This window comes from Mus musculus, chromosome 4, assembly GCF_000001635.26.
Source record: "Mus musculus strain C57BL/6J chromosome 4, GRCm38.p6 C57BL/6J".
Lineage (NCBI taxonomy): Eukaryota > Metazoa > Chordata > Mammalia > Rodentia > Muridae > Mus > Mus musculus.
In genome coordinates, this window is record NC_000070.6 from 106,036,835 (window position 1) to 106,050,464 (window position 13,630).

Genomic DNA, 13,630 nt, shown 5'->3' on the forward strand with positions numbered 1-13,630 from the left:
CTTCCTATAGGGAGATGAATGCAACCTATAGGCAAATAGTGGTGTATAAAGGGGAAAGCCTGTGTTAGGACAAGTTGGTTTGTTTTAATTGGACATGTTAATTAGATGAGCTAAAGTGGGGCTTCGAATGCTGGACTTCAATACTTTGATAGCTGGATCCTGGAAGTCAGTTTCAGGAGGAAGAAGTCGCTAAATAAGGGAATGGATCTTGGTGGCTGGCTCAGAAGGAATGGAGGGAGGGCAAGGTTTGCCAGAGCCATGTTTGCTCTGCTTGGGCTGCCAGAGCCCTTTCCTCAACTTTTGAGGGTGAATATTTAGAGGCACTCATTAGATTTTCTATTTGTATTTATTTGACTGGTTAGACATCTGAGGGCAAATATCTGCCTAAACTCTTGTGTGTAGTCAAAGTGGAGCCAACGTTGAACTCAGGGTGGTCATTGCTGCTAAAGATGCTGTGCTTGCCCCTGTGCACCGTAGTTACTCCACGTTCCATGGTTCTGACAAGTGACTAATGAAAACTAACCTAAGAGCAGAAAGGTCTATTTTGGCTCAGCTTCAGAGAGTCGCTCTACTTTCAGCTGCCTCTGCTGCTTTTAGGCCTGTAGTGAGACAGAGAACATGTCAGAAAGGCATGTAGAAAGAAAGCAGCTCACCTCATGGTGGTCAGGAAGCAGAAAGACGGACCCCTGGTGACCTATTTCCTTCTAGCAAAGCCCTACTTCCAAATAGCCATTTAGCCCTAACCTCAACAGTGGGTGAATCTATTAGTGAAGCTAGTTACCACGTGATCTAAATCACCTCCCAACAGCCCCAGCAGCTGAGAATTCATCTTTGAACACCGGAGCCTTTGTGGGGACACAGACTTCATATCTAAACTACTAAGATCATGCTGTTCCTTGTGTACCAGAAGTGTCTGTAGCAAAGACTGAATTATTTCTGATACAGCCACTCATTGGGAACTAGTTCATCCCCATGGCCAGTGTTATGGCCAATGCAGAAACACAGCTGAGAATCCTGAGGCCAGTCCTCACTTCTTACTGTCACTCATATACTTTCCTGGTCACCTATGTAGTATCTACATCCTGGGAAGGAGGGTCCAGCACCAAAGGAAGCCAAGAAATGAGACGTGAGGATATGTTGGGGGCTGCTGAGAATCTTCTGGGGTTCTTTGATAACACTGAAAGCACTGAGCTAAAAGCCCTGGAACCTGCCTCAGTGACAAGTTGTGATAACTACTTTGATACAGCTCTTTCATCATTTAAGCGGTTTGAGTTCTAAACTTGTATTATTTACAGATAAAAATATCCTAACTCCCAAACTCTCCCAAACCTGAACTTGAACGGGCTGGAACTTTTGCTCCTAGCTCTTTGCTAGAAAATACAGAGATCTGGTGCTTAGATTGTTTCGATCTTATGCAAAGGAGAACTGGCTGCAGATGTGAGTGTTGGCTCCACCTTACAGACTGAAAATTCACGTGGTTGATCCTAAGACCTGTGGATGAAATGCTCTAAGTTCTACGCAGCAACCTCCTATTCAGAAACTCTCATCAAAACCTAGCAGAGGAAAGCATTCTGCTTGTGGTCGGATGCCAGTGCACTGAACTACTAAACGCTGGTGGACTCTGAAGTATGTACTCTTTTCTACAGATCTCTATGCAGATGGTTCTTGCCATAAGAAAAGAAAAATATTGCATTGTGCATTTTTAATAGGCTCATTGGAAAGCCACAGCACACCACTACCGCAGAATTTAACTGCTCTTTAAAGAGGACGATTTGCTCAAATGGATGCAAAACACCTCCCCCCCATGTCCCCATGTATCTTACAGAGGACAGATATGCTGACACCAAATAGAAAATAAAAGCAGCTCCTTGCCAAGACTCATAAAGTTAGCACCTTCACATCCATAGACAGTGTTTACTGAAGCTGAGAACTCACTGAAAGCTAGTAGGGCTGTGCAGAAGAAACGAGAGCTCTGCTCCCGCTCGCCTCCATCTCTCTGCCTCTAGGGCAGGTCAGATGAGACCAACTCCTTTGAAACAGCACATTTCAACAGTTCCATGGTCTCTGGAGAGCACCGAAGGGCCTTTCTCATGCTCTCAAGAGTCCAATTCTCCTGAAGTCCCTGTTCTTTTTTTTTTCCCAGAGTCCCAGAAACCAACCTGCTTCCGTCTCTTCTTTCAACACTACCAAGGTCCCCTCTCTCTGTGGGGTTCTGACCCTGCATCCTCCATGCTGCCTGCTAAGATGGCCTCAGCCTTCCAGGTCCACAGCTTCCTGCCAATTGCTGCCCTCAAGTGGAGTCTTTGGTTCTTCTGTTAGTTATTTAATGGAAAAGAGTTGGGATCTGAAATGTCCCCCAAAGGTTTATGTGTTAAAGGCTCAGCCACAGCTATCTCTGTGAGGTGACAGTATCATTAAGAGGGTCTAGTGGGAGGCCTCCTGGTCACTGGGAGTATTACTAAAGGAGATAGTGAGTGGCACTCTGCCACCACCTCATTCTCTTTGACTTCTCCCCCATGAAATGTATGTCTGCTCTGCCTCACACACCACACCATTGTGTGCTGGCTCACTGTGGGCCAAAATCTCCTAAACTGTGAGCTAAAGGAGCCATTCTTCTTCCCCACTGATTATCTTGGGTTTATCTTTGCAGCCATAGAAGGTCTGCATGGTGACTAAAGCAGCTTGACCTTAAAGAGAGAACAAGAAGAGAAGAGGCCGCTGCAGCTGAACAGAAATCAGGGGTAGGGACAGTCTGTGCACGGACCCACACAGCCCGTGCACGGACCCACACAGCCCGTGCACGGACCCACACAGCCCGTGCACCGACCCACACAGCCCGTGCACCGACCCACACAGCCCGTGCACGGACCCACACAGCCCGTGCACGGACCCACACAGCCCGTGCACGGACCCACACAGCCCGTGCACCGACCCACACAGCCCGTGCACGGACCCACACAGCCCGTGCACGGACCCACACAGCCAGTGCACCGACCCACACAGCCCGTGCATGGACCCACAAAGCTCGTGCATGGACCCACACAGCACCTTGCAGGTTCATGCAGAAGTGTGAAATTCTTATGAAAGCAAAGAAAAACCATTGAGTGATTTTATTTTTAAAGCAGAAATGCAAAAACATTCATGAAAGTCATTCTTAACGTCCAAATGGAAGATAAGTGAGGAGATTGAGAAACTGTGGCAATTATCTGGGCTGCTTTGTTAAGAAGGTAGCCCTGTCCCTGAAACAAGAAAACAGAGATAAAGATGCTGAGCAGAGGTGTCCCACAAAGACACAAAGTCAAAATAGTTCACTCCTGGGAGAGAATTTATCTGACCCAGAGTGATCTTCCCTCCTCTCAGGACTCCCAAGTCCAGGGCTTTGAAACAGAGGAGCATCAAGAACTAGAGGCCAGAGATGTGCATTCCCTGCATCCAAGCCTGACTGGGCTTCTGTCTCTGTGGCATGTTTGAGGTCCCCTGCTAGTGCTCTCCAGGGGGACAAGGGGCAGTTCCATTTTGTTGTGCAACAGCTCATAAATCCAGGAATCACAAACAAAAGGGATTCTGTTACAGGTAAATACAATTTGAAATCCAATCTCTGTGAGGACTTTATGTTTGTCATGAATTTATAAATTGTTGAAGTAATTAACAGGGCATAAAACAGGCTTCCTATCCCGTTGGGAAAGGCCTTCCTGAATGCCCCCATTGTCAGCTGTGCCCTGGGGATCTCGGGGCCGGTGCCCAGGGTGACGCTGGGTGTGGGAGAGGGCTGGGGGACTGAACGCTGGGGGAAAAACGCCTCCATTCATAGGAGGTCGTTTAATGGGCTTATTTTGGGTGGCTCAGAAAATGACACAAAGATTTACCTCCTTGGCCCTTCCCTCCATAAATTAGGCCCATGGCCTGGAGGACAATTAGGACCTTCCTCTGCCTTTAAAATCAGATGCTCTATGGGAACAGCTTTCTCATTTGCAGTAACTGCATGTGTTTGGGGCCCTTTCCCACTTGGTTTTTCCATTTGTTCTCTCTCTCTCTCTCTCTCTCTCTCTCTCTCTCTCTCTCTCTCTCTCTCTCTCTCTCTTTCTCTCTCTCTCTCTCTCATTCTCTCTCTCATTCTCTCTCTCTCTTTCTCTCTCAAACTTGTTGAACACCATATAGGAAATAAAGACCCCAATTCATGAACAGCAGTCTGCCTTCTTTCTGCCACATAATATTGTCTTGAAGTCTCACATGACTGTTGGAATTGATCTCTAACACACCAGTTCCTAGCACCCTGGGCAGGGTGCCTCCTTCCAGGGTTTGCAGGCCTCCCAGAGAGTCAATAAGCACCATTTCCTTGCTGCGTGCTTCTTCTGTGCTTTCAAATTAAGAAATACTTCAGGTGAGCAAAAATGTTTAACTAGTATAAATAATATACGGACCCACTCCCCAGCAGAAAAAGGCAGGACATTATAGGTCCAACTGAAGCTCCCCGCCGGCTCCCCTTCCAGTTTTGCAGACAGTAATGTGGTTAGAGCGAACTTTGACCTCTGTCTGGGCTGGAAGGACAAAAATCTGAACATGCAGGGCCCACAGTTGTAATCCTCCTGCTTCAGCCTCTCAGATGCTGGGATTCCAGCTACGTGTTAGCATGCCTGGCTAAGATGCACTTCTTCAGAAAGTCCCAGCTTCAGGCATTTTGAGCTATTACTAGTATTCTTGTCTTAGACCATGGATTAAGATAAGAAATGGAAGCAATAGTAATAAAAGAAGCATTTACTATGCAGATACTGTTTAAGTGCCAGGCACTGTTAAGATTATTTGTAAGTACTATCTCATTCTCATTGGCTTTCTCTACCACCCTATAAAAATTCAATTAACCCATTTTACTGTAAATTAAATCAAGGCCTACAGAAAATAATTAACTACTCCGCAGTTGTAGCTCTGGTAAATGATACAAGTAGAATATCAATTCCAAGGCCTGCGATCTTATTTTACACTTGACTCAAGATCAAATGTCCAAAAACTGAATAAATGTTGGCATTCAGTATTTTTAAATGATTTTTATTTTTTAAAATGATTTTTATTTTTAAATAATATTTATGAAAACTGCTTTTCATGGCCTAATAAAAAATAAAAAGTGAGCGGGGGTGGTGGCACACGCCTTTAATCCCAGCACTCTGGAGGCAGAGGCAGGCAGATTTCTGAGTTCGAGGCCAGCCTGGTATACAAAGTGAGTTCCAGGACAGCCCGGGCTATACAGAGAAACCCTGTCTCGAAAAACCAATAATAATAATAATAATAATAATAATAATAAATTAAAAAAATAAATAAAAAGTGGTTTAAAAGTATGACAACAATGATTATAAAAGTTATAAGCAGGTATACACACACTCCAAAAGAATATAAACTTACCTGTGTTTGCAATAACATAATTAGACCAGTGTCGTATTTTATTTTGGGTCTCTACTTTTCAGATGTTTTATAATTCTCATGGTAATTTTTAATATTAGGAGAAGTATATTTATTAAGAATAATTCTAGACTAAGAGCCTGTGTCCAGGGAGCTCATAGACCTGAGCCCCCACTCCTCATTATTTGGCTGAATGCATACAGCATCAAACTACCCTCAAAATAGATATCTCTCTACCCATAGGTTAGTGCATCTCTCAGACCACATCAGAGAAGCCTCCTTGTGCAGTGGGCAATGGTTAACTCAGAAACTTACCAGTGATCAAAGTGCAGAGGATAAGAGGATGTGGAGCACTCAGCCATAAATAAGACATCTGTATCACGTGCCTTCTCCCCAAGGCTCAGGGACCAATACAGAAGAGGAGGCAGGAAGAGGAAGGAGAGAAGTGTGTCATCTGGGTTTGACCTCTGCAACGATGAGTTCACAGCAGCTGCCGTGGCCCACACAGGACCTGCATAAGATCAAGCCAATCAGCATTCCCATGCAGAAGAGGGAGGGGCCTCAGGAGTCTCCACCCCCAAATGAGGAGCTATTGACAGTCAATGGCTGCTGAGGAAAGACAAGTCCTTTCTCTTTAAGGGTACTGTATTTGATAGACCCAGTAGATGGTCCCACACTCATGGGCAGCGCACTTTGGATTCAGTTGGAAAGGGTTGGGGGAGGAGGGAAGGATCCTGGAGCAGCTGGAGGGTGAATAGGATCAAAATACATTGTACATATATATGGAATTCTCAAAGGATTAATAAAGTATTTTGTTTAAAATAGCTCTAACAGGTATCCACCCTCAAATTAATCATCTGGACCATCTTCTAACAAAAACAGTCACCTGTGAGAACCGCAAAGAACTAATATTTCAGTCTTGCCGATAAAATCTCAGCCAAGAGAAAAGCACAATAGTGCGTTTACGGTTCATTCATTCTCATCGCTTGCCCTGTCTTGGCTTCAGCCTCTTCTCAAGATAAAACAGACCTGGAATCTCTGGTTTGGATGGATCCCTACAAATCTAACCAGTGCACTCAGTGCAGAAATCTCAGCCACATAGTCTTTGAGCCTACCTGGTGCTGGGAAGCAGTTGTCCAAGGCTCTCACACTTCTTGTAAACGGGCAGCCAGCACCTTTTCAATGGCAGAATAGTCAGTCTTGGGAGATAGCACCTTCCTTGAGAGCAGAGGGTTGTCTTGTTTGCAGCCATGTCTAGTAAAGATAGTGACTTTCCCTGGAGCCAAGGCCTTGTGGGTTAGCTTGCAATCAATTGTAAACTATCTGGGGTCTCTAAGCCAGATGTAGAGCAACCCCCTTACAAACAGCACCGACCTGGGCCACTTAATGTCACTTCATGGACTGGAAGGGCTGAGAAAAGCCAACATGAAATAAATGTGTGCTGTCTGCTCTGCATACGTGAGTAGAGAGCTGCTATCTGGGGGCAGAGTCACGCAGCCTCTTCCAGGAGCCTTGAAACTGTGTGGCTAACTTACTAGCTGGGGATCGGGGTGAACTCATGGAGTCTTCACAGCTCTTCCGTCCTTTGCTTTCCCATGTGTGCGTGTGCTATTTCTAGATGCCAAGCAAAGCTCCTTTCAACTCTGTATTATTGTTCTAAGAATAGATTTAAGCCAGAGGAGAGCACAAGTTTTAAGGACTTCCTTTGGCTGGATGGTGACCATATGAGCCGGAGTGCCCTGTACCACCGTTTCATTCGTGTCTGTTGTACCAACGCAACTATTAATAACACCCTTTTATTCTCAAAAGTGCCACATTTGAATAATGAGTTCTTACACGGGCATCCTAATTCAAGGGAGCTCTGGGGGCCTGTGTAGCAGCCGGAAGACAGGCCTAAGAGCTTGAGATTCTAGATCCCTGCAGTATTTTTCTGTCAGGACAATAGAGTACAAGGTAAGGCTTTATGGGCCAGTATGAAAACACTATGCCTTGGGCAAGTTATTCAAACAGTTATGTTTATTTCCTTATCTATAAAAGAGGAGACATGGATAGTATCTATATATATATATTAATTAAGTTATTATAAAGGTTAATGTAGTAATATGCATAAGTAATATGCATGCTATAACTGAACTCCAAGCTATCCAATGCTCTATCAAATGAACGATGACAACTCTTGGGTTGTCCTGGAGGGTGACTGAAGGACTTCCCACTACAGTTTCAGAGACCCATGCTATAGCAAGAATGAGTGTGTTAAAGCAAACTATTCCTACAACTTTGGAGCTGACTCACGTTCATGAACTGTCATCACTTTGTGTGAAGGTATATATACATACCTATGCTCCCTCAAGGGCTCTGTTCAAGCTTGCATAATAAATGGCTCTCCATAGCTCAGATGTTGAAGGCTTGGTCCCACCAGAACAGTGTTCAGAGTTGATGAGATGGCCTCACCAAGGGTTCATCCACTGGTAGATCCATAACTTAATGGTTACTGGGAGATAGTACAACCTGAGGAGGCAGGGCCTCATTTAAGGAAATTAATTCAGTGGGGTGTGCCCTTCAAGGCATCCTGAGAGCCTTGCTCCTTTTCCCCTTCTTGGACTCTTGGCCACCATAAATGGAGCAGAATTGCTTCAAACACAGCTCCCACCATAATATTCTGCCCCACCTCAGGCTCAGAAATTATGAGTATAAACCAAAATCTCTGAAATAGCTAAAGTCAAAACAACCATTTTTCTTTTGTTGTCTGGGGGATTTTTGGGGGGGGTGGTTTTGGGTGTTTTGGGGGTGCAAGTTGTCGCATGAATTCTCTTTTATCTGTTGAAGGATGAGTATTTGCACTCACAGGAAGAAGAAGAGGAGGAAGAGAAGGAAGAGGGTGAAGAGGAAGAAGAAAAGAAAAGAAGACATGAGCTAGATAGAAGCCTGAGTAGCAAATCAGGTCCCACAGCCATTACCCTACCCTTAACCTTGCTTTGAATGAAGCAAAAGCCAGCACTCAACTTGTCTGGTCTAACTTAAAGAATAAGAAAAAAAGCAATTTTAGAGCAATGCATTGTTCCACAAATCAGCTAGGACAAACACACAAGTCTGAGACCCTGAGCTAGCCTGAGCTAGCACACTTGTTCATACTGGTGTCTCAGCAGCCATATCTTCGGGGAGGGAGGAGATGCCCTCACTGCAACTTGCCAGGCCAAACAACTTCATAGCAGAGTTGCATTTTAGTTACAAATCAAGAGTACAAAACTTCACTGAGATCCTTTCCAACGCCAGTGAGTTGGTGGGCCCAGGAGTTCTGGGTCTGTGCTCTCTGTAAAAAGGAAGACATTTTTATGACCCTGGGGGATAATAAATGTTAAAACACCAAAGGTGGCAATATAACAAATATGCAAGCTATCCTGAAGGCTACTAAATCTCAGAGCAGGGCAGCTTGCATTTAGATCGTCTTCAAGTCCTGACAAATGTAATGAATTTTCCAATCTGCTCTGCACTCGGGCATCAGGAAAGATGTGCTGAGTAGAGCAGGCATGGAGTGTTGCTCTTCACGATGCTCTTGTTCCCCGGTGAAACTCAGCCTGCCTCCCTCATGCACTCCAAATGGGCAACTCCTACTGTGTAAAAAGGACAAGAACATTTGTAAACAGGGGTCAGCCCCTGGGGCCTTGATCTGCAGACCACAGTCACCTCAGAACATCTCTCCTCCCTGATAATTCTGGACAGATGAAAACTGATATTCTGTGAACATGTCATGTGGGGTTCCATTAACCATAGAGACTGCAGGCATTTCTCTCTCTCTCTCTCTCTCTCTCTCTCTCTCTCTCTCTCTCTCTCTCTCTCTTTCTAGTTTATTTATTTTACTTATATGAGTACACTGTAGCTGCCTTCAGACACACCAGAAGAGGACATCAGATCCCATCACAGATGGTTGTGAAGCCACCACGTGGTTGCTGGGATTTGAACTCAGGACCTCTGGAAGAGCAGTTAGTGCTCTCAACCAGTGAGCCGTCTCTCCAGCCCAGGCTTTTCTGAATCAGAAGCAGCACTGGCAGCAGTAATATCAGCATGGGAGAGCAGTTACTGGAAAGGCAACCACCCCGTGTGCCCCTCCTGTAGTTCCCCACTGCCTCTACCTGGCGGAGGTACCATGTGTTGGGAAGCAGTTGTAAATATGGCTTAAGGGCACAAGAAAGTGGGGAGGATGCTTGCGGAAGTTTAGAGGTCAAGTAGACAAAACAGGTCTCATAAACACAGGTAGACTGCTCTGATGCTTGGGGAAGCACCACGGGGAGAAAAAGGCGCTCCCTTGGAGCCTGTGAATAAGTCATCTCTTCCTGCTCCAATTCTCCCTTCATGATTTCCCCACTATTTGCTCAAAAAGCCATGGTCAAGGCAAATTCCTGGTGATACCCCCTGGTGCCTGTCACAATCTTGGTTTTCTGCTGACTCTCTGAGTACCTGAGCCCCCGAAATTTAGGTCTTCTTGTCATTCCAATATATGGTACCAATTCAGGACTCTTTCATTCCCCAGCCACTCAAGGAGGAAAATGAGCACAAGTCATACCTGTTATTTAAAGGTAAAGCTGAAAATGGGATCTAAGTAGGAGAGGTGGAGGCCGGGTGGGAGGAGTTCACTGTACTGGGGACAGAGAGGTGGAGGCAGGGGTGGGAGGAGTTCACTGTACTGGGGCCAGCACCGGCACAAGCTGGAGTTCCTCCATGAGCAAAGGCTCAGACCCCAGGTACCTCTGAGGCCTCCTTGGCTGCCGGTGACGAAGGATGGCATGCACTTGAGCGGTGGGTGATCTGCTCCACATGAGACTCTGGATACCCTCTGTCCTGATTCTGACGTCCGCACTGTGAGGCTCCCTGTCTGGGCAACAAAGAACAACCCAAGAGTATGACAGAGAATCATGCCATAGCAAGAATGAGTGTGTTAAAGCAAGCTATTCCTCCAACTTTGGAGCTGACTCACGTTCATGAGCTGTCACCACTTTGTGTGAAGGTATATATACACATTCTGACACACTCATTCTGACACACATGCTCTTACCCACTGACACTCTGATCCATTGACACTCTGACAGCTCCACTCTGACACACTCATGCTCTGACATACGGCACTTCCATCCACATCCTGTAAAGATACAGAAACATGAATGAATAGGGGATGTTAAACAGGCATAATTATTAATTAGTACAATGACATCAGGAAAACCAGTATATAGGGTGGGGTGCTAATCAGACTCCCATTATAACAAAATACCTGGGATAACTAACTTATAAAGAAAAAAAAACTGATTTTAAAAACTCATGGTTTTGGAGATTGCAGCCCATCACTGAACAGATCTGATGCTTTGGCCTTCTGTAGGCTTGCGCCAGACAGCACTGGTGGGAAGCATGGGATAGACCAAAAATGCTTATATCACAAACCGGGAAGCAGAATAAGAATAAATAGCTGGCATGCCTCCTTTGGTGGCATACCACAGTGACCTTAGAGGTCTCAGAGGTCCCACCACCTTCCATAGTGCCACTCTGAGACTTTAGAGAACATACAACATGCAAATCATAGCAAGAGGAAGGCATAGCAGAGGCATCGTGGGAAAGGTGCCCTGCGCTGGGCACTGTGCGAGGTTAGGAAGTCATTTGTCAATCACTGAGGTGCAGCTCCTGCTTTCACAGGGTTCAGTGTGTGGAGAAAATGACCCCATACTTTTGGAAGAGTTAAACTGACAGTCAAACGAAGTGGAGACCTTCATAATCTCCCAGGTTTCCTGCTTGAAGGAAACAGGCATACTGAATTCCCAAGCCATGCCAAGTGAATCAGGACTTCCTTAGACACATGCAAAACCAAAACACAAACACTACAGATATCCAGAATCAATGGGGTGGGCCCAAGAAAAGCCTTTGAAAACGCTAAGAAGAGTCTGCACTATCGCTGCATACTAACCAGATGGAGACCCTGGCTAAGCTTTCTGCGTGTATCCCTCCTTAATCCTCCCGCAGCTGATTTTCTTATCTGCACTTTAACTCCCCCGTGCCAACCATCTGGGGTCTTATTATCGTCTCTACTATACACGCCAGCAAAAATGAGGCAAGGAGCAGTTAAGCCACTTGCCAAAGTCACACAGTTAGGAAAGGAGTCCTCATTCAGCTGCCATGGTTTAGCTATCAAGTGTGTCCCCAACAACATTCTCGTGCTGAAGGAAGCTTGGTCTCCTGCTGTTGAGAGATGATTGGGTCATGTGGGCCTAACTTCACTAGCGTTTGAATCTATTGATGACTTCACAGCTAAGTGGGCAACTGGGAGGAGGGGACCGTTTGCAAGAGGCGGATGATGCCTTTGGAGGACATGTCTTGTCTCTGCTTCTTACCTATTACAAAGGGAGCTACCTTGCTCCTTCCTGTGCTCCTCACCGTGACTCTCCGCCTCAGCATTCACAAAGCCAGAAACAAGAGAGCCAAGTAGTGGCCGTGGAAGGAGACCTCCGGCACCATGAGCCGCAATAAGTCTTTCCTCCTCTATACTTGTCTTCTCCTATATCAGAGCAAGATGAATAAACTGCATGTGGGAAGGCCTTGGCCAGGAAAGAACTGGCCACTTAAGGGGAACATAAGACTAATAGAAGAAGTTCGATGATAAGGGCTTCAAGTCCAAATAAAAACAAAACAAATCTAACAGGCCATGCAATCGATCCAGTCCCAACAAGCTAACGCTTTGAACGCTAGCTCATCTGTTTTGACCTGCCTCGACACATGCCATTCTGTGTCCTGTGCCAAGGGAACTCAACCCTGCCTCAGCCAGTCACAACACGAAGATGGCTAAGAACTCAGCAAGAGGAAGTTGGCCATACTGCCAGAACTGCATCCCCCACCCCCTCCAGTCCCACAGACATCTAGCCTCCAGCCTCTGACGGCCAGCGCTTTGCCTAGCCTCCTCTTACAAACAGCAACCTGTGGTCAGAGCTCAGCTCGCTGTCTGCTCACCTGCCATCAAAATCCCTTTGTTCTGTGTCCTCATTCCTTTCACTGATCTATTGATGTGACTAATGAATTGTGCGACGAACTCACGTCTAGCAGTGGAAAATACATAATGAAATAGACCAAGCTTGTTTTGGGACAGAAAAAAAAAATGGAGTCAAGGTTTGGATCAGCTAATTTTTTTAAGCTCCTAGCCTTAGCTGTCCCATTTGAAAAATGAGATAAACCCTCGCCACCAGTATCTGAAGAAGTCAACTCCCCCATGCCTCTTTTGAGGGCAGAATTTTACTAAGTATCCCTAGCTAACCTGGAATTCTGTGTGTAGGCCACACTGGCCTTGAACTCACAGAGATCCACCTGCCTCTGCCTCTCAAGTGCTGGAATCAAATGTTTGTGCCACCCTTGTGTCACCATGCCTGGCACCTTCTTGTCATATGCTATCCATGGCTGTTAACACGTGCTTATTCTGTCTCCAGTAAGATGTTTACTTTTTTTTTTTTTTTTAAATCTGCTTCTGACGCTGATTCTACAGGTCTGTGGTTGAGGCTGAGATTCTGCCATTTGGCCAAGCTCCCTGTCGCTCCATCCTGAAGTCACACGACAAAGAGGGAGCTTACCCCACAGTACCCAGCTCTTTACAACCTGGGTTTTGTATATAGTTCCATCACCTTCTACTTCTTTTTGTTGTCAGTATCAAGCCATCAGGGAGCCCTTCCAGCAGGAAGCATTCCTTGACTGCTCAGGTCAGTCAGCCTTCGGCCTCAATTCTCACAAGCCTCTGTGAGTCCCTTTGTCACAAGGAAACAGGTGACTACACTACAGTGTGCTTTCTTCTCTGATCAACCTATGGGAGTCTGCTAATCTTATGCTCTTATCACACAATGTGAGGCGTGTAGAAGGTGCCTTAAAAAGTTGTATGGATAAGGTGTTGTGCAACCCACTTCCTTATTATAGTGGCCTGTTGGATGGGGAATGCAGAGTTCCCGGTGACCAGGAACAGTTAGAAAGACCCAGAACTGGATTCAAGTCCTTATCAGGAGGCATCCAGATGTAACTTTGGCTCTCTAAACCTGTTTGTAACTTTTCCTGTGAAATGAACTTTACAGTACATGCATCTTATATGTCCTCTGATTGTGGGATTAAGTCACGTGTCTGGCTCAGCAGCTGGCACACAGTAGGCAATGAATAAAAGATTTTTGCAGCTCACTGAGTGGCTTGTGGGGCCCTGGGCACTGCAAAGCTGTAAAAGAAACCAGGGCCT

General features: G+C 45.8%; 1 long non-coding RNA gene across 8 annotated transcripts; it reads right to left on the reverse strand.

The window, feature by feature from the left end:
- Positions 1–480: 480 nt before the first annotated feature.
- Gm30266 lies at positions 481–11,962 on the reverse strand. 8 transcript variants are annotated; one of them, XR_867976.1, is made up of 7 exons: positions 11,763–11,962; positions 9,953–10,261; positions 7,728–9,002; positions 6,507–6,645; positions 5,707–5,902; positions 4,260–4,357; positions 3,102–3,239 (listed from the first exon to the last, which is right to left on the reverse strand). It is a non-coding gene; the product is annotated as a predicted gene, 30266 (long non-coding RNA). The 8 variants fall into 8 exon arrangements; XR_001784382.1 differs by lacking the exons at positions 3,102–3,239; positions 4,260–4,357 and adding an exon at positions 481–599; XR_001784383.1 differs by lacking the exon at positions 4,260–4,357.
- Between the last annotated feature and the right edge of the window lie 1,668 nt (positions 11,963–13,630).